Source organism: Rhinatrema bivittatum, chromosome 4, assembly GCF_901001135.1.
Source record: "Rhinatrema bivittatum chromosome 4, aRhiBiv1.1, whole genome shotgun sequence".
Classification (NCBI taxonomy): Eukaryota; Metazoa; Chordata; class Amphibia; order Gymnophiona; family Rhinatrematidae; genus Rhinatrema; species Rhinatrema bivittatum.
In genome coordinates this window covers 418723970-418743925 of record NC_042618.1, presented here as the reverse complement: position 1 = coordinate 418743925, position 19956 = coordinate 418723970, and the positions used below count along the sequence as shown (strand labels likewise).

General features: G+C 48.1%; 1 protein-coding gene across 3 annotated transcripts in view; it reads left to right on the top strand.

Annotated features, from left to right (window-relative positions):
* The first annotated feature begins 13218 nt into the window (after positions 1-13218).
* KBTBD12 (kelch repeat and BTB domain containing 12) overlaps positions 13219-19956 on the top strand; it is a 98526-nt gene continuing 91788 nt past the window's right edge. For 2 of the 3 annotated variants that reach the window (XM_029601310.1, XM_029601312.1), the window contains exon 1: positions 13219-13360. The gene's annotated coding sequence lies outside the window, so the exon portion shown is untranslated. Of the gene's footprint in view, positions 13387-19956 lie in introns of all 3 variants that reach the window. The other variant, XM_029601311.1, reaches the window with a different exon arrangement.

The window sequence follows — 19956 nt, the reverse complement described above, 5'->3', positions numbered from 1 at the left end:
GAAGGATTGGCATCAAGAAGAGTGAGTGAAGAGGAGACATAGAAATTAAAGAAAAGTAAAAATCTACTGAGCTAAAAAAAAAAAATACTATGGCATGCATTTCCTGGCCAACTAATAGAAGTCCAAAGAGTTTAAAATGTTTTTTGAAGCAGCAGGGAGAAGCATAAAAATATGCTGTAACCTTCCCAGTACCTGGCCAGTTGCTCAAGCAATACAGGACAGGAGCAGCTCAGGCCCAAGCTGGGTTGTGGTGACTTCCGAAAACAATCACTAAGGCAGCCGGGAGAAATACGCAGATGGCTTGCAACCTCTCCAGAACAAACTACATCCATTTCCTCTGTCTACAAAAAGCATTTTTCAATTCTAGCTAAGTGAGCGTACAGATATATCTAGTTCCTCTTTCTTATTCACTATTCATATGAACTTCAGGAACACAATTTTTAACCTTTTTAGGAACAATACAATTTTAAGATAAAACAGATTTACCAAATTTTCTTCATTCTGCCACATGACCTGAACAGTGTGCATTTTTTAAAGGAAAGTCTGGAGAACAAGCCTTTGAGAATGTACAGGAAGGGATAAGAACATAAGATATGCCATACTAGGTTAGACCAAGGGTTCATCAAGCCCAGTATCCTGTTTCCAGCAGTGGCCAATCCAAGTCACAAGTCTCTGGCAAGTACCCAAACACTAGATAAATCACAAGCTACTACTGCTTATTAATTACCATTATAGCAGTTTATGGATTTATCCTCACATAACACCGGACCAACTGCCAATCAGTCCAACCACTAACAAAGTTAAGGGTATATTTATCAAATCTTGTCGCGTGTTAATGCAGTTTAACACATTATTAATAAATAGGTCTTGTTGCAAACAGTGGTAGTTGTGCTACCTAACACATTACTGCACTACATGGCTTGATAATCTACCTCAGAGTACTGTTTCCAAAACTGAGCTGATATTGTGAGAGAATGAATGTTACAGGTAAGTAATTTTGCTTTCTCTGAAAACAAGTGGCTTCAATAGAAGCCTATATCTGGGACTGGCCAGCTGAAAGTTGTCTTCAAACAAGTTTGGAAAGGTGTTTGCCCTTTGGGAGTATAATGGGGTTCCAAATGTGTTCTTTGTGGTCATTCTGTTTCCTTTTATTTAAGCTGTTCTATAGTAACTCTGCTGGTGTGCAAATGCGGTCACAAGTAATAGCACAGAGAAGGAGTAAATGTGAAAGTCCTTCCCTGCCAACACTTAGGTGTGGACAGACTGACTTACATGTGAAAGCCCAGTGGGCTGACATGCGTACAAAGACTGATTTACGCAGGTAAATCTGAATGGACAGAAGTACAAGATGCTCCTTAACGAGTTCTTGCACACAGAGAACACATAATAAAAAGGAATGGACAGCATCAGTCGTGATAATGCCAGGGGAAGGGAGACAAAAGCAAATATTGTGTCATATTTTTCCTCTTTTTCATTGGTTTTCAATGCAAATGAAATTCCAAACCTGAACAGAAGACAAGAAGACAAGTCTAAAAACCAATAGAAAAAGGGCTCTAGGCGAACAGGAGCCAGGCTTTACCCTGAGAAAAAAATCTTGTAGCCCTGATAAACGACAACTGGCATCCCGATCAGAAGTAGAGTTAAGCTGCTATGTGTGCAGGTCCGGCACCACTGGGTGTGCAAACTGTGCAGTTGCACAGGGCGGCACATTAGGTGGGGCAGTGTTAGGCGCAGGGAGAGGCCCGTGTTGGTCCACTGGCAGCGGAAGAAGTGGAGGCTCATGGTGCTGCTGGTGAGATGGGGTCCACCGACCACAGAAAAAGCAGGAGGCAGTGGCTTACCGAGGGGGGTGCAGGCAATGCCCCTGGGCACAGGGCTATAGGGCTCACTGATGGCCAACAGCGAGGCACATGTGGCCGCCAGAAGACCTTATCTCACCAGAAGCTAAGCAGGAAGTGTATTACTTCTTCGCTGTGTGCCAGCTGCGCACAACAGAAAGATTGGCAGAGCCATGGTGGAGTTCATCCTCCCGCAGCTCAAAGAAAAAGTCACGTCCAGGTGCGCCTCCTCTTTCCTGCCTGTGCGGCCCTGGAAGAAAAATGTTGCCAGAGACACGCAGGCAAGAAGGAGGAGGAGCATGGGCTGCGTGCAGAAGAGGAGCAGAATTTGTGTCAGAGCCACCACAGATCCTACTTCACAGTGGCCTGAGGAGGCCCGGTAGCAGGGCCACTGCAGATCCCACCTTGCAGCAACCTGAAAAGAGGAGGCCAGGTAGCAGGACTGCTGTAGATCCCACCTTCTAGTGGCCTGAGAAGATCAGGGCAGTCACAGAGCCCATACTGCAGCGACCCATGAAGTGGAAGCCCAGAGGTGAGAGAGAGGCTGAGGCCCTTTAGAGTGTGCTTGTGTATGAGAGTGAATTGAGAGATTGAGTGTATGTGAGAGAGAGTGAGTTGAGAGACTGTGTGTGGAGTGAGAGCCTGTAAGGGAGAGACAGCATGTGAGAGTGATAGCCTGTGGGTTTGTGTGATACAGCATGTGAGAGTGAGAGCCTGTGAGTTTGAGTGAGACAGCATGTGAGAGTGAGAGAGTCTGTGTGGGGGGGAGGTGTGTGGGGGGAGGTGAGACACCATTTGAAAGAGAAAGACTGTGTATTTATGTTTGAGAGAGAGCATTTTAGAGAGAGCTGTGTGTGTGTGTGTGTGTGAGAGAGAAACTGTATGTGAGTGTGAGAGCCTGTGCCTCTGTGTGTGTGTATGGGTGAGAGAGAGAGACAGCATGTCATGAGAGCCTGAGTGTGTGTGTATGAGAATGAGAGGTCTGAGTGTGTGTGTGAGAGAGAGACAACGTGAGAATGAGAACCTGAGTGTGTGTTTGAGGGAAGGAGGGAAGAAGGAAAGAAGACAGGTAGATAGAGACGAAACCAAAAAAGAGACCCTGTAAAAGGAATCTGCAAAAGACCAAGAAAGGGAAAGTGGGGAAAAAAAGCCTGTGGCCAACCGATTAGAAAACTAAGATCATATAGCAAAGGTAAAAAAAAAAAAAATCATTTTTGAATTTTTAGTGATTTGCATATGATATCTTTGAGAATGTGCAAAAGTAGCACTTTCTCTTTGCTGATCTTGCAGTGTACAAGATCAGCATGGAGGAACTGAAAGCCCCACAAATTTTTAATACTGCGGGACCTGTACAGAGGAAGCAGCAGAATGGGCTTCAGTGCCAGTAGCAGCAATCGGCACGTCCCCAATAGCCACGTGGAGCAGTGGCAGCGGCAGAAGAGGAACAAGAGAGGCTCCAAGGTTGCTGGCAAAAGAAAAAGTGTGTGCCTTCAGTGTGTGCATGTGTATAAATGGAAGTCTGCCTGGGGCGGGGGGGGGGGGGGGGGTGAATGAATGGGTGCCTGCTTGGGGTGTGTGGGTATAAATGGGAGCTTGTCTGGGGTGTTTCTGTATGTGTGTGTGAGAGTGAGTGAGTGAGACAGAACTAATCCATTAGAATCTCAGGGTGACTGGAAATCAAAGTTCCCAGGTATGGAGAGCATGAATTTTTTAAATCCTTTTTAGTTTCATTTTTCAGGTGTTATTTGATGTGTCTACTGTTTTGAAATATTTTATTGGTTTTTGGGACATTTAAAAAACTTGTATATGAGTTTTTAATTATTTGATCTTTTATTCGTCAGCTTTTTAAAAAAATATTTTTAGTAAGTTTTTAGTATTATGATTATGTATTTATTTTATTTCTTGATTTTATTATTTGATGTTTGAGGAATGGTGATGGTTCTGTTTTTCATTGTTGCACTCTATAGAGTGTCTGGCTTCTTGCAATTTCCAGATCAGTTTTTGTCTGCGCATTTGTATTTCTACTTTATGGTTGCTCTATTCTGTATTTGGTGAGAGTCTGTTTATAACCTGTATGTGTGACGAAGGTAAGGTATTCTCCTAATAGGAAGTGTAATAGTGTTTTAGGGCTTTTGGAGGGTCAAACCCACACCCAACGCACATCACAATAGGCCTAATACCATATGGGTTCCAAGTGTCTTTTTTTGCCAGGATTTCTGGTTGGCATCACAGCAGTGCATTTAAATATAGTGTAAGTGATATTTTTACCTTAGAATACTGTACTTTGGTATTTTTCATGTAAAATATAAATGCATATCTCTTAACTGTGTGCGTGGAATGGGGTGGGGGGTGGGGGGCATTATGCAATGCTATAAGGTTTTCCTAAGGCACCTAATACCCTTGCACCAGCCATGGGTTTGGGGGGGGGGGGGAAGTGATGTCATTTTTTAAAAGTTTGTGGAGCACAGTAATTGCTTGCACAGGGCAGCAAAAAAGCTAGCGCTGGTCCTGTATGTGTAGCGAAGAGCACTTGGACTGACACAGTGCTGTAGGCTTGCAAATCACTTCTAAGGAGGTTGACCTTGGATTGCCAACCAATGTCACCATCGCTCATACAGCAAAAATAAGAAATAAGATATATAGGCAGAAAAAGTAATAAGTCTATAGCAATAAAACCAAAGAAAGCAATAAAGCCAAGAAGCAAGCAAGCTGGTATTTTGAGGAATCTAGGTCATCCTGCTTTTTTAAGTGTTTGCAAGTTTAATTTAAAAACTCTGCCTGCCACCTAGACTGTACTCCTCAGTTCCCTGCCCTTCTGCCTCTGAGGACATACCACTGAATACCCAGGGCTGCTGGAAGCCTTGAGCAGATTAGGTGGCCCACTAGAGTGCCAGTTTTAGGGGAGGCAGTAGCAGGACTGGACTGGGCTGGCATTGATTGGGGCCATAGCAGTGGGAGCTTGCCACTGTACTTCCTGCTGCTTCCTCTACCTCCCTTGTTCTGCCAGCTTTCTGCCGTGGTGGTGGCTTTCAGTGGCACCTTGACCCATCTTCACTTCTGGTTTGCAGCAGTGCTGAAACTGCTGGACATGCTCCCAGGCAGACCCGGCACGACCTGGTGTGCATACCGTGCATTTGCACAGGGCGGCACACTCGGGGGAGGTGGCAAGCTGGCGGTAGCAGGAGAGGCAGCTAAAGAAGGAGAGAGGCTGCAAGCCACCAGTGCTCAAGCTGCCATCAGTCACCGGAGAGGCCCATGTTCTGTTTGCATGTGCGTGCACGCCTGCGCACACACACAGCTTCCACTCTCCCCCCCCCCCCCCCCCCCTAACAATCTGGAAGGTCAGTGGGCCATACAGCCCGAAGACATCAGGAGGCCTGCAGGGCCTAGGTGGAGCTCATCCCACCAGGGCCCAAAGACAACAGAAGGCCATGTGTGTATTTGTGTGAATGACTGAGAACATGTGTGTGTCTGAGAACCTGTGTGTTTGTGCATGTGAGTCTGTGTGGGAGCCTTTCTCACAGGACAAGCAGGATGGTTGTCCTCACAAATGGGTGACATCGAGGATGGAGCCCACCACGGAAAACTTCTGTCAAAGTTTAAACAGAACTTTGACTGGCCCCTACTGGGCATGCCCAGCAAGGCACTGACCCTGCAGCCAGCAGGGGTCTCCCTTCAGTCTTCTTTTTTCCGCGCAGCAGCTGCCACGCGGTGAAAGGAGCTCTCTTACCACGTTCCTGACAGGAATTCGGTTTTTTCTTTCCGAAGAAAATTTGCCCCTCAGGGGTCTCCCTTCGACAAATTTTTGTCACCTCCGCGAAAGCCGGTAAGTTTTTTGCCGATTTTCATCGACTGCCGTCGATTTTGGCCCTAAAGGCCTGTTGGCACTTACCAATCCCGCGGCTAAATTTGGCCCTAGGCCATGGCGACGGGGTTCCGTCGTTGTCCGGATTGCACCCGGACTATGTCAATCACAGATCCTCATCGGGTCTGTGTTCTATGTTTGGGAAGTGAGCATGATGTCCTGACTTGCACTAAATGTGCCCTAATGACACCTAAGGGTCGTAAAGCCAGGATGGAGAAGATGGGGCTCCTCTTCCATGCACCCACCCCAACGCCATCGATAGCATCGACGTCATCGGAACCGGCACCGTCGAAGTTGCACCACCATCGTCAACCCTCCGGTGACCGTCCTCCACCGATGACTTCTCGGCCGTCGACTCCTGTCCCCTCCCCGGATGGGCGAGGAGATCGGAAGGATAAGCATCGCCATCGACGGCACAAGTCTCGGCCCGTCGAGGATCCACAACCATCGACCTCTGAACAGGCCGAGCCACCGACGAAAAAGCCTCGGTCAGACCTGGCACCGTCCACGTCTCGTTCGCAGGCACCGAGGAAACCCTCACCCTCCCGGGGTGCGGGGGCCGTGATCCCACCGGTTACGGTGGTACTTCCGGCCCTGCCTCAGCCTCCCTCTCCCGTCGAGCCGGGTATGGTTACCCCTGGTCTCCGGGCAGAACTGGACCGGCTGGTCCAGGAGGCCATCGAGAATGCGATGCGAAGATTCCAGCCTCCACCGGCACCGCCTCCGGCACCGATTCCGGCACCGCCTCAGGCACCGCCCTCAGCACCGACTCTGCCACCGAGGAGGGAACCAACCACCGAGCCTCTAGTGGAAGCGTTGGCACCGATACTAAATCGTATGGAGGCACTCATGCGCGCCCTTCCATCGGTGATTCCAGTAGCACCGACTACACCATCATCTCCGGAAGGACATTCATCGACAGGAGAAACACCGTTCCGGATTCCCCCGTCCGGTGTCGTTCCATCGGTGCCTTCACATACCTTTCCACCGATTTATCCTTCGGCTCCATCGATTCCAAGATCGGCACCGATTCCATCGGTACCCCCGAAGCCCTCGATGCCGTTCACAGTTCCGCTTGCAGCACCGATTCCATCGATGCCTTTGGATCCTCTACCAGGTCCTTCAGGACTGCAAGCCCTACATGATCCTTATGATACCTGGGGTGATGATACATCTTCAGATACAGATTTACCATCCCCACCATCTCCTACAGAGAGTAGAAAACGATCTCCTCCTGAAGATCTCTCCTTTATAAATTTTGTAAAGGAGATGTCAGAAATTGTGCCTTTTCAGCTGCAATCTGAGACAGATGACAGGCACCAAATGATGGAGCTGCTCCAATTTCTGGATGCCCCAAAAATCATCGCTTCCATCCCCATTCACCAGGTCTTTCTGGATCTTTTAAAGAAAAACTGGGAATCACCTTCATCTGTGTCACCAGTTAATAAAAAAGCTGACTCAACATACCTCGTTCAGTCAGCACCAGGATTTCAGAAGTCTCAACTGGATCATCGCTCTGTTGTAGTTGAGTCTGCGCAAAAGAAGGCCAAGCGCCTAAAACCACACTCTTCCACTCCCCCTATCAAGGACAACAAATTCCTTGATAGGGTGGGAAGGAAAGTGTATCATGGGGCTATGTTGATATCTCGCATAGCTTCATACCAACTTTATATGACTCAATACAACAGAGCTATCCTTAAACAGATGCAGGACTACGCTGACACATTACCGGACCAATACCAGCCACAGCTTCAAGCCCTCCTTCACAAAGGATTTGAAGCTGGGAAGCACGAGATCAGAACGGCCTACGATATCTTCGATGCTTCCACGAAAGTCTCAGCTACTGCCATCTCAGCCAGACGTTGGGCTTGGTTAAAATCATCCAACCTTCGCCCAGAGGTCCAGGATCGTCTAGCCGATTTACCCTGCTTGGGGGACAATCTGTTCGGAGAACAGATTCAACAGATTGTGGCGGAATTGAAGGATCACCACGAGACGTTGAAACAACTTTCGTCTGTTCCATCTGAGGTATCCTCCAAACCACCACCTAAGAAGGACTCTAAAAAGTCATTCTTTCGGCCACGTCGTTATTACCCTCCGTCGACTAGGCCTCGTCCGGCTCGATCCTCCACCAGACCTCAGCTACGCCAACCTCGGAAACAAAGACCTGCTGTAGCCCCACCTCCCGGGCCTGCGGCAGGCCTTTGACTTCCCGACACGGAGCACATGCCATATCCCACTCCCCCACATCCCTGTAGGGGGTCGTCTGTGCCACTTTTTACAGCATTGGATACGGATTACCTCAGACCAGTGGGTGCTGGCAATTATCGCACAGGGTTACCACCTCAATTTCATAACTCTTCCGACAGACTCCCCGCCTCTTCAAGCGTGGAGTCTATCCAGCCACTTGACTCAATTACAACAGGAAGTATCCCTTCTTTTGCAATCAAATGCTATAGAACCTGTCCCTCCCTCTCAACGAGGCAAGGGATTTTACTCCAGGTACTTCCTAATTCCAAAAAAGTCAGGAGGGCTACGTCCAATTTTGGACCTTCGGGCCCTCAACAAGTACCTTCAAAAAGAAAAGTTCAAGATGGTAACCCTGGGCACGTTACTCCCTCTGCTGCAAAAAAGGGATTGGCTATGCTCCCTCGACCTACAGGATGCTTATACCCATATTGCGATAACACAATCCCATCGCAAATATCTGCGGTTTCTAGTAGGCCGCGACCATTATCAATACCGAGTACTACCTTTCGGTCTGGCATCTGCTCCACGAGTCTTCACCAAATGCCTCGTAGTTGTAGCAGCATTCCTCAGGAAGGAAGGTGTCCACGTATACCCCTATCTGGACGATTGGCTAATCAGGGCCTCCACCCCTCAGATTGCCCGGTCCTCCCTACAATTGACAATCAACACACTCCTTTCCTTAGGGTTTCTTGTCAATTACGAGAAATCTTGCTTCGTCCCATCTCAAACCTTATCTTTCATTGGGGCAGACTTGGACACCTTACAGGCAAAAGCCTACCTTCCGCTTCAACGGGTCCAAACTCTCATGTCCCTAGCTCACCAGCTCCAGTCTCAAGACACAGCCACGGCTCGCCAGTTCCTCATTCTCCTAGGACACATGGCATCCTCGGTTCAAGTCACTCCCATGACCCGACTAGCCATGAGAGTAACACAATGGACTCTACGACACCAATGGATTCAAGCTTTTCAGCCTCTGTCCTCCATAGTCACAGTCACACAAGCGCTGCGCCTATCCTTAACCTGGTGGACGACTCAGGTCAACCTCCTTCAGGGCTTACCCTTTCTTCCACCGGATCCGCAAGTAATCCTAACCACCGACGCTTCTCACATCGGTTGGGGAGCCCATGTGGACAACTTTCAAACCCAAGGGTTATGGTCCAACGAGGAAGCCGAACACCAGATCAATTTCCTGGAACTTCGAGCAATCCGCTATGCGCTCCGCACTTTCAAAGATCATCTCTTTCATCAGATAATCTTAATCCAGACGGACAACCAAGTGGCCATGTGGTACATAAACAAGCAGGGAGGCACAGGCTCCTTCCTTCTGTGTCAGGAAGCTGCGCAGATCTGGGCGGAAGCCCTCTCCCACTCCATGTACCTCAGGGCCACTTACTTGCCGGGAGTAGACAACGTATTAGCAGACCAGCTGAGCCGTGTCTTCCAACCACACGAGTGGTCACTCGATCCTCTGGTAGCGACCTCTCTGTTTCACAAGTGGGGTTCTCCCCGCATAGACCTCTTTGCGTCCCCTCAGAACCACAAAGTGGACGATTACTGCTCTCTCATTCGGAGCCAGCACTCTCGGCCGAGGGATGCATTCTCCCTCAAGTGGACAACCGGTCTGCTCTACGCATTCCCTCCACTTCCTCTTGTGTCAAAGACTCTCGTGAAGCTACGCCAGGACGGAGGAACCATGATCCTGATAGCACCTTACTGGCCACGCCAAGTATGGTTTCCAATACTCCAGGATCTCTCCATCCGCAGGCACATTCCTCTGGGAAAGGACCCGCATCTGCTCACTCAAAACGACGGATGCCTCCTCCATCCCAACCTCCAAGCCTTGTCCCTGACGGCATGGATGTTGAAAGGTTAGTCCTTCAGCCTTTCAACCTTTCAGATTCCGTTTCTCGAGTCCTGATAGCTTCACGAAAGCCTTCCACAAGAAAGTCTTACTCATACAAATGGAAAAGGTACACATCATGGTGCACTTCTCAGTCCCTTGATCCCCTTTCCTGTCCAATCTCCAAATTCTTGGACTATTTATGGCATCTCTCTGAATCAGGTCTTAAAACCTCTTCCATTAGGATGCATGTCAGTGCGGTAGCCGCCTTCCATAAAGGTGTACAGGGTGTCCCGATTTCGGTACAACCCCTAGTAACACGTTTTCTTAAAGGCTTGCTCCATCTGAAGCCACCCTTACGGCCTCCGGCCCCATCCTGGGACCTTAATCTGGTTCTTGGTCGTCTAATGAAACCTCCTTTCGAACCTCTGCACTCCTGTGAGTTAAAGTATCTCACATGGAAAGTGTTATTCCTTTTGGCTATCACTTCAGCTCGCAGGGTTAGTGAATTACAGGCCCTAGTTACCTATCCGCCTTACACTAAGCTCCTGCAGGACCGGGCGGTACTCCGCACTCACCCTAAATTTTTACCTAAGGTAGTTTCTGAGTTTCATATTAATCAATCCATCATACTACCTATCTTTTTTCCCAGGCCCCACTCCAACTCCGGGGAACAGACTCTGCATACCCTAGACTGCAAACGAGCTCTAGCTTTTTATCTAGACCGTACAGTTGCTCACAGGAAGAGCACTCAATTATTTGTCTCTTTCCATCCTAACAAGTTAGGACATCCTGTGGGTAAGCAGGCTCTTTCCTCCTGGTTGGCGGACTGCATTTCTTTTTGCTATCAGCAAGCTGGCATTCCTTTTCAAGACCGTGTGAAAGCACACTCTGTGAGGGCCATGGCGACGTCAGTGGCACACCTTCGATCGGTGCCGCTTCCTGACATCTGCAAAGCTGCAACCTGGAGTTCTCTCCATACCTTTGCAGCCCACTATTGTTTGGACAAAGCTGGAAGACAGGACTCCATCTTCGGCCAATCTGTCTTGCGTAACCTTTTTCCAACGTGATGTACCAACACCCTTCCACCTACCCGGTGGGGTGCGGATGCCCTTTACCAAATTCCACCCCAGTTGTTGTGCCTATTGCACGTCATTGGGTGCATTTGGTGCAAGTCAGGACATCCTCAGCTCGGTACTCACCCATTTGTGAGGACAACCATCCTGCTTGTCCTGTGAGAAAGCAAATGTTGCTTACCTGATGTAACAGGTGTTCTCACAGGACAGCAGGATGTTAGTCCTCACGAAACCCGCCCGCCACCCCGCGGTGTTGGGTTTGTTTTGTTTTTACTTTCTAGGCACTGCCTGTAGCTTTGAACATCAGACTGAAGGGAGACCCCTGCTGGCTGCAGGGTCAGTGCCTTGCTGGGCATGCCCAGTAGGGGCCAGTCAAAGTTCTGTTTAAACTTTGACAGAAGTTTTCCGTGGTGGGCTCCATCCTCGATGTCACCCATTTGTGAGGACTAACATCCTGCTGTCCTGTGAGAACACCTGTTACATCAGGTAAGCAACATTTGCTATGTGTGTGTACATGTGTGACTGTGTGAGAGCCTATGTGTGTGTGTCTGTGTGAGAACCTATGTGCTTATGAATGTGTCTGTGTGAGAGCCTGTGTGTATGTTTGTGTGCCTGTGAGAGCCCATGTGCCACATATTGGCTCTCACATACATACACACTCCCAATGTATCTGTGAGGGAGAGGGAGCCTGTGTATGTTAGAGAAAGGGAGTGTGTGAGAATGAATGTGTTATTGTGCCTGTGTGTGAGAGAGAAGATAACATTGGGCGTCACTATCCCCCCAAATCCACAGCAATCTCAGAGTGACTGGAAATCAGAAGATCACAGGTATGGAGAGCAGGAGATTTTTTTTAATCCTTATTAGTTTTAATTATTAGATGTAATATGATAATTCTGCTCTTTTGCAATATTTAATTTTTTTGGGGGGGAATAGAACTTTTTTTTTTAATTATTGGATTTTTTATTCATCATGTTTTGAAATATTTTATTGTTGTTTGGGAAATTTTGTATATTTTATTCATTAACTGAAATATTTATTCTTTTTATGAATATGATTTTACTATTATGATTGTTTTATATTTCTTGATTTTATTATTTAATGTTTTTATGAAGAATGGAAAAGTTTCTGTTTTGGTAGAGGCTGGCTTGTTGTGGGTTTCAGTTCAGTTCTTCTCAGCAGGTTTCTGTTTATACTTTCTGATCTCTTTATTCTGTATATGGTGAGGGTCTGTCTGTGTTCTGCATATGTGACCGAGGTGAGGTATTTTGCTGGCATGTATTTTCTGTGTAGGGGTCTATAGCAGCCTGGTTTCCTAATAAGAGTTTTATTGGTTTCTAGGGCCTGGTGTAATATGTGCGGTGTTGCCTTTTCATAGATAATGTTGTTAGGGTTGTTTTGGTATGGGAGGTTTACTATATTGTAATGGTAATTACATGGCGCATTACAAAAAGTCTAATTCCATAGAAGTTCCAAGGGTCTTTTGCAGAGTTTTCTGGTTGGCACAATAGGAGTGCATGTAAATATAATATGCATGTTGTAAATGTTATTTTTGCCTCAGCAGAAGGTACTTTTGAATGTTCTTTTTCATATAAAATGTATTATAAATGCATATTTTGTGTGTATCTGTAGAGGATGGGGGGGGGGGGGGGGGCGTGTGTGCAAGGCTGTAAGGTTTGTCTAGGTTACCTAATACCCTTCCCTGACCGTGGGTTTTGGGGTGGGGGGGCATGTCAGTTTTTAAAAATATAGATTGCAGGATGGAGCTGGGCTTTATTTGATCAGTTCAGGGGATACACTGAATGAAGGGGGGGGGGGGGGGGGCGTGCAGCACAGTAATTTTTCGCACAGGGCAGCAAAAAAGCTAGCACCCGCCCTGCTCCCAGCTGGTAAAAATGCTCCCCACTACTTTCTCAGCATATTCTGGGTCTGGAAGATTGGGGAAAAGAGGGGAAGTGAAATGCTTCTGGGGCTGTGGAGGGGAGGAGGAGAGAGGAAGAGGAATGTTCCTGGGGCTGGAGGTGGGGAATGCATAGCTGAATTTTCGCCTAGGCTAGGGCGTCTAATATCTTTGCGCCAACCTGTGGTTAGGCAGTAGCCCGGACTCTGAGAAGGCACCTGAACACTCTTGCTCCTGATAATGTAACCCATGCATATCCCTGCCACTGAGAATGTACTTAGCGTATTTTTTCCTCTGTAAACGTACCCCTGGTTATTCCTCCCCACATGAAAACGTACCACTGAGTATTTTTGCCCCTGCACAGAAAGCCCTAAATACTCTTTCACTTTAAAATGCACTCCTGAAAGTGTCGTGTTAATATCGCGAGTATTGGGAGCGTGCCCGGCCGCTGGGGGAGGAAGGTTCTTGTGGGCTTCACACCCCGTGACCTGTCCGTGCTATTTTTAGCTGGGCGGCGCACGGCTCGGGTTGCAGGACCGGCCCGGGCGGACGGGGCAGCACGGCGGCGGGAGGGCCCTTTCACAGGCTCTGCACGTATGTGTGTGTCCGTGCTCATACATGTGCGTGTCCCGGGAGCTACACTGTCACGTGTTGTCGCTTGCAGGGGTTAATGCTGGCTGCTCTCCGGTGATTGGGGTCGTGAAGGACTCTTCCTGGCCCGGTCTGACCAGCTTCTGTGGAAGCGATAAGCTGTATGGGGAGATCAGAAAAGTGAAGTGTGTCGGGGGGATGGGGAACCGTGGAAGAAGTTGAGTTGAGAACCATCTGTAACATTTTTGTACCCTGCTCTTTTCAGACGTGATTTTGGAATAGCGAATTATAAATAATAAACCAAATCAAGCCTTAAAAGTTAAAAGATCCCTCCTGCTGAAGCCCCCTGGCTGTGTTAACGTTTTTGTGAAGACTGGCTCAAGGAGGTTTTGTTATTCAGGAAAAGGAAATCAATGAAACAGAAAATGTACTTACTCAGTTCCCGCCCCCCAGGCAGGAAAAGGATCATTTTCAAAGGACTTAAGTAGTGCTTTATCTGACAGAAAAGGCCCTTTAGAAAATCAAGGGACCTATAGTTGTGCAAAATTAGATATGTACACATAGTATGCGTGCCCTTTTATGCACATGGGAGAGGCCTCCAAGGACTGGAGTCTGAATGGGCTTTAGACTTAAGCGCATACCTCCTGAGTTTGAATAGATTACACGTAAATGGGTAGATTAAAAAAATGCTGTGCACGTAAAAAAATGGGGGTTACGCACGTGGCCAGGCCTTGCGCACAGAGGGGTAGATTTTTAAAAGCATTTACACGAGCAAAACTGGTTTTTGCTCGAGTAAATACACTTTACTCAAGTAAGTGGGCTTTTCAAAATTGCTACAATATATGCCATTGAATTGTCCATAGGATTTACTCAAGTAAGTGCACTTTACTCGAGTAAATAGCTTTTGAAAATTGCTACGATAGTATGTCACATTTACATGCGTAACTCCTTTGAAAATGACCCCCACTGTGCGCATTTTCAAAGGGGCCCGGCTACGCGTGTAACCCCTGTTACGCGCTGAAGAGCCAGGCCCAGAGAAAGGGGCAGTCCAGGGGAGGGATGAGGCTGGAGTCGGCTGGTACAGTGGCCATTTGCCACTGTGCCGGGGAAGTGTGTGCTGGCGGTCTGCTGGCATGTGCAAGTGGCTTAAGCAACAAAAAAAAAAAAAGGTAGGAGAACCGGTTTAGAGGGTGGGGAGGAGAAGGGAAGAGGGAGGGAGTATGGGTAGGAGGGTAGGGAAGTCCACCTTCCAGTCTGCTCCTTATTTGGAACGAACTGGGAGAGGCCCGATCTCGCCGCCGTGCATACTTTTCTAAAATCAGGTCCCCCTGCGCGCGCCGCCCACACATGTGCGCGGATTATAAAATCTGGCGCGCATGGCTCATGGACTTTATAACATGTGCACACCAGTGCACATGTTATAAAGTACCGCAGACTTTGCACGAGCTGAAAATTACCCCCCAAAGAGGATCAGTTTGAAAGCCATTTCTGCAGGTAAAACAGTGCTGGACCCTGGAAATGGGCTTTTAGAACATTGCCTGCCCAATGCACTTGTAAAAGTAGGTGCGCAGGGCATGTATACTATTATTTTGGCTCACAGTGATAACAAGTGTACTTAAGGGAGGGATGGCAAGGGTTTGCAGGTCCATTCATACTTTTGAATTTTCCAAAATATGCGCATATATTTTCTATGAAAAACTATCCGCCCAAGTTAGCAGGTGCAATTGTGCGCAGGTAAATCGGTGTAAAGTCCAGTGGTAATCGACTTTAGAGCAGTGTGGATGGTTCCAAAATGACTCCCTTAATGGAAATACACCCCTTAGTAACATCTGCTCTGTTGCTGGTTAGGCTCCTGGGCATCTCTCAAAATATTTCTGTTCTACAACAGAACTACGGGTAGAGAAAGGAAGAAGGAGCAGTGGCAAAAAAAATGAAATTGTGAAGGAGTGTGTGGTTTAAGAGCTGGCCTTAAGCTGGCGTCTTGTTTGAAATAGGCAATGCAGTGGCATGCTTCTCTGGATGGCTGCAGCCCTATTAAAGAGAACTAATTACTAAAGTGAACAAATATTTTTCTTTTGATATAAGCTGTGGTTTCACTGCAGGCATCAGTGGGGAAAAACAATCCAGTTTGCCTGCAAAGCTAGTTTATGAAAGGGCTGTTTATCTGGTAAAGCATTCTACAACTGAGATCAAATTGTTGTGTGGGCCTCATCTATAGAAGAGACAAATATTAATAAGGTTATTTACCTGAAGCAATTCTGAAAGAAAAATATGGTTTGGGGATTGATGGTCTTTACATACAATCCATAGATGGTATTTTCCCAGTCTGTTAAGCACTGAGTCTGAGGCTTTTTTTTTTTTTTTTGCAGATAAAATAGCATAACATGCAGAATAAATTTACACTTAATGAAAAATTTAGCAAGCATGAGCGAAAAGCAGTTCACTTGAAAACTGAAAATGCAATGAGATTCCTGAAATGTGTGTCATTTCTTTTTATGACCTGGACTATCTCGACTGGTGCATTTTCAGCTACATTAATATTTTCATGTTATATTCCAGGTCATTATGGATCTGGAAATCTCTTTTTCAGGGCAGATTCTGTTGATCCATACCCACTATAGAAAGGAGAGAGTTGACCTGCAAGAGAAAAATCTTTACAAAAAACCGCGCCGAAAAACGGGAGCCCCGCCCACCGCTCCAGCTCCTCCAATAGGAGCCAGCCCTTGAGGGGCTTTAAATCTGGACCCAGCCGGCGCCATTTCCCTTCACTCTTGAGCCGCGATCGGTGGAAGGCCTGCGCTATCGGCGCCGAGCCCCGCCGGGGGAAGGCCTGGGCTTCTCGCTCCCCACCCGGGGAGAGCTCGGCGACGACTAGCGCGGCAAAATCCGTAAGCACAGCTTTTTTCTTCTTTGACCTGCAAGAGAAAAATCTTTACAAAAAAACCGCGCCGAAAAACGGGAGCCCCGCCCACCGCTCCAGCTCCTCCAATAGGAGCCAGCCCTTGAGGGGCTTTAAATCTGGACCCAGCCGGCGCCATTTCCCTTCACTCTTGAGCCGCGATCGGTGGAAGGCCTGCGCTATCGGCGCCGAGCCCCGCCGGGGGAAGGCCTGGGCTTCTCGCTCCCCACCCGGGGAGAGCTCGGCGACGACTAGCGCGGCAAAATCCGTAAGCACAGCTTTTTTCTTCTTTGACCTGCAAGAGTAAAATCTTTACAAAAAACCGCGCCGAAAAACGGGAGCCCCGCCCACCGCTCCAGCTCCTCCAATAGGAGCCAGCCCTTGAGGGGCTTTAAATCTGGACCCAGCCGGCGCCATTTCCCTTCACTCTTGAGCCGCGATCGGTGGAAGGCCTGCGCTATCGGCGCCGAGCCCCGCCGGGGGAAGGCCTGGGCTTCTCGCTCCCCACCCGGGGAGAGCTCGGCGACGACTAGCGCGGCAAAATCCGTAAGCACAGCTTTTTTCTTCTTTGACCTGCAAGAGAAAAATCTTTACAAAAAACCGCGCCGAAAAACGGGAGCCCCGCCCACCGCTCCAGCTCCTCCAATAGGAGCCAGCCCTTGAGGGGCTTTAAATCTGGACCCAGCCGGCGCCATTTCCCTTCACTCTTGAGCCGCGATCGGTGGAAGGCCTGCGCTATCGGCGCCGAGCCCCGCCGGGGGAAGGCCTGGGCTTCTCGCTCCCCACCCGGGGAGAGCTCGGCGACGACTAGCGCGGCAAAATCCGTAAGCACAGCTTTTTTCTTCTTTGACCTGCAAGAGAAAAATCTTTACAAAAAACCGCGCCGAAAAACGGGAGCCCCGCCCACCGCTCCAGCTCCTCCAATAGGAGCCAGCCCTTGAGGGGCTTTAAATCTGGACCCAGCCGGCGCCATTTCCCTTCACTCTTGAGCCGCGATCGGTGGAAGGCCTGCGCTATCGGCGCCGAGCCCCGCCGGGGGAAGGCCTGGGCTTCTCGCTCCCCACCCGGGGAGAGCTCGGCGACGACTAGCGCGGCAAAATCCGTAAGCACAGCTTTTTTCTTCTTTGACCTGCAAGAGAAAAATCTTTACAAAAAACCGCGCCGAAAAACGGGAGCCCCGCCCACCGCTCCAGCTCCTCCAATAGGAGCCAGCCCTTGAGGGGCTTTACATCTGGACCCAGCCAGGCGCCGCGCGCCGAGCGTCGCGCGCCGAAGGAGCACGACAAAGGGGCCTGCCCCTTTGTCTCGCCCCTTCGTAGAGCCCCGAGGAGGCCCTGTGCCTTACTCGCAGAACAACCTAAATCTTCAACAAAGGCAACAGCCAGCAAAGACACAGATTTACCGTTTCTGCCATAGGGAATAAAAGTCCACCTCTCCAGCAAGCGTCCAGCACTCATCCAACCTTTCCAGCATTCGTCCAGCAAGCGTCCAGCACTCATCCAACCTTTCCAGCATTCGTCCAGCCCCTCCAGCAAGCCATAAACATTCATACAACACAGACCCCACAAATGGCCCCATTTTTCACAATTCCAATTCTCCAACATAATACTCCACCTAAAAGAATTTCTGTCCGACATGCCCAACAACACAACCTCAAATCCCTCTCTTCAATATTAGTCTCTCCTTCCACACAACTTCTAGGCCTCACCCTTTTCTCTTTAAGCCTCTTCAATGCTCAATCCCTTACAAAAAAGTCTGTAATATTGAATGACTACCTCATCGATGTAAAACCGGAGATATGTGCAATTACGGAAACATGGTTAAAACCAGCAGACACAGCAATAATTAATCAACTACCTACAGAGGCGTATGACTTCTTCTCGCTACCTCGTCATAAAAAAAAGGGAGGAGGCATTCTTTTAGCAACTAAAAAGGACCTCAGATTCTCGCTACAGCAATCCAATCCCAACTCAAAACTTGAATTCGGCTTCTTCATCTCAGACAAGCTACAAATCCTTCTCGTATATGCCCCCCCAGGACTCTTGGAATCAGATGCCTCACCACTGGTTGAATTAACCTCTTCCCTCATCAACTTTGACTCGCCAGCCATCATTCTAGGGATTTCAACATGCACGTTGATAACCCTACTCCATCACCTAACTGTGAAACTCTCCTCACTGCTCTCACAGCGCTAGGCTTCACTCAAATAGTTAATAAACCCACCCACAAAGCCGGCCACACGTTAGACCTGATCTTCGTTAACGCTGCAATCAAGTCAGTTTCTACACCTAATTGCACAAAGGTCCCGTGGTCAGATCACTATCTCATAACTACTTCATTCTCTATTAAAGATACCAACCCGGCTTGCATTCCTTTGCCCTCCTTCAAATACAGGAAAACTTGCTCCCCTGAAGACCTTAATAATCACCTATCTCCACTACTCCACCAACTGGACCTTACTGATCCGAACGCAGCACTTCAATCATGGAACACAATCACCGAAACTATAGCCAACAAGCTATGCCCGCTTATTACAAAAAAACCACACCAGAATTCCTCCAAAAGACAGCCATGGTTCTCAGCAGAATTAAGAAAGCTCAAACTCCAACTAAGACAAAATGAGGCTAAATGGCGCAAAAACCCAGGAACCATCACCCTTTCAATCTACAAATCATCTCTGCATCAATACAAATCAAGCACCCTAAGATCCAAGAGGGACTACTACGCCTCGAAGATACACGACCTTATTTTCGATGCCAAAGCCCTCTTCAGCTATGTAGCCAACCTCACACAAGTAAACCAACCTGAGATTACACATGACCAAGCTCAATCAAAAGCAGAAGAACTAGCTCTTTTCTTCAACAACAAAATCAATACTCTCCTATCGCAGCTCCCCACGAACCCCACTGTTCCATTAACTACTCCTCAACCCTCAAGCAACTACACTCGGTTAGAAGAACTTGACACAATTTCATCCGCTGAGATCCAAGGAATTCTTAGGAAAATGAAACCATCCTCTCATCCCTCGGATCACATCCCAACCAAACTACTACTAGCAATTCCAGAATCTATCTCCAAATCCCTGGCAGACATCATAAATTGCTCCCTCACACAAGGACTCTACCCGGACAACCTCAAACTTGCCTCACTCAAACCCCTTCTCAAAAAACCAAATCTCGACCCAAACGATCCTAACAATTTCAGACCGATAGCTAACCTCCCATTCATAGCCAAGATAATGGAAAAACGGGTAAACTCACAACTCTCAAACCACATTGAAGACAACAACCTTCTATTTCCATCACAATACGGATTCCGTAAAACCGTAAGCACGGAAGCCCTCCTCATCTCTATGACTGACCACATCATCCTAGGATTAGACAAAGGACAAGCCTTCCTTCTGATACTACTCGACCTCTCGTCTGCATTTGATACGGTCAATCACTCCCTTCTCATCAACCAATTATCAGCCATAGGTATTTCAGGCACTGCCCTATCATGGTTCAGAACCTTCCTCAGCAACAGAGGTTATAAGGTCAAGATTCATAATAAAGAATCCTCTCTACACCCCGCAGCCATAGGAGTCCCTCAGGGCTCATCCCTGTCTCCTACCTTGTTTAACATTTATCTGTTACCCTTATGTAAACTTCTCACTGACCTCAATCTCAAACATTTTCTCTACGCTGACGATATTCAGATC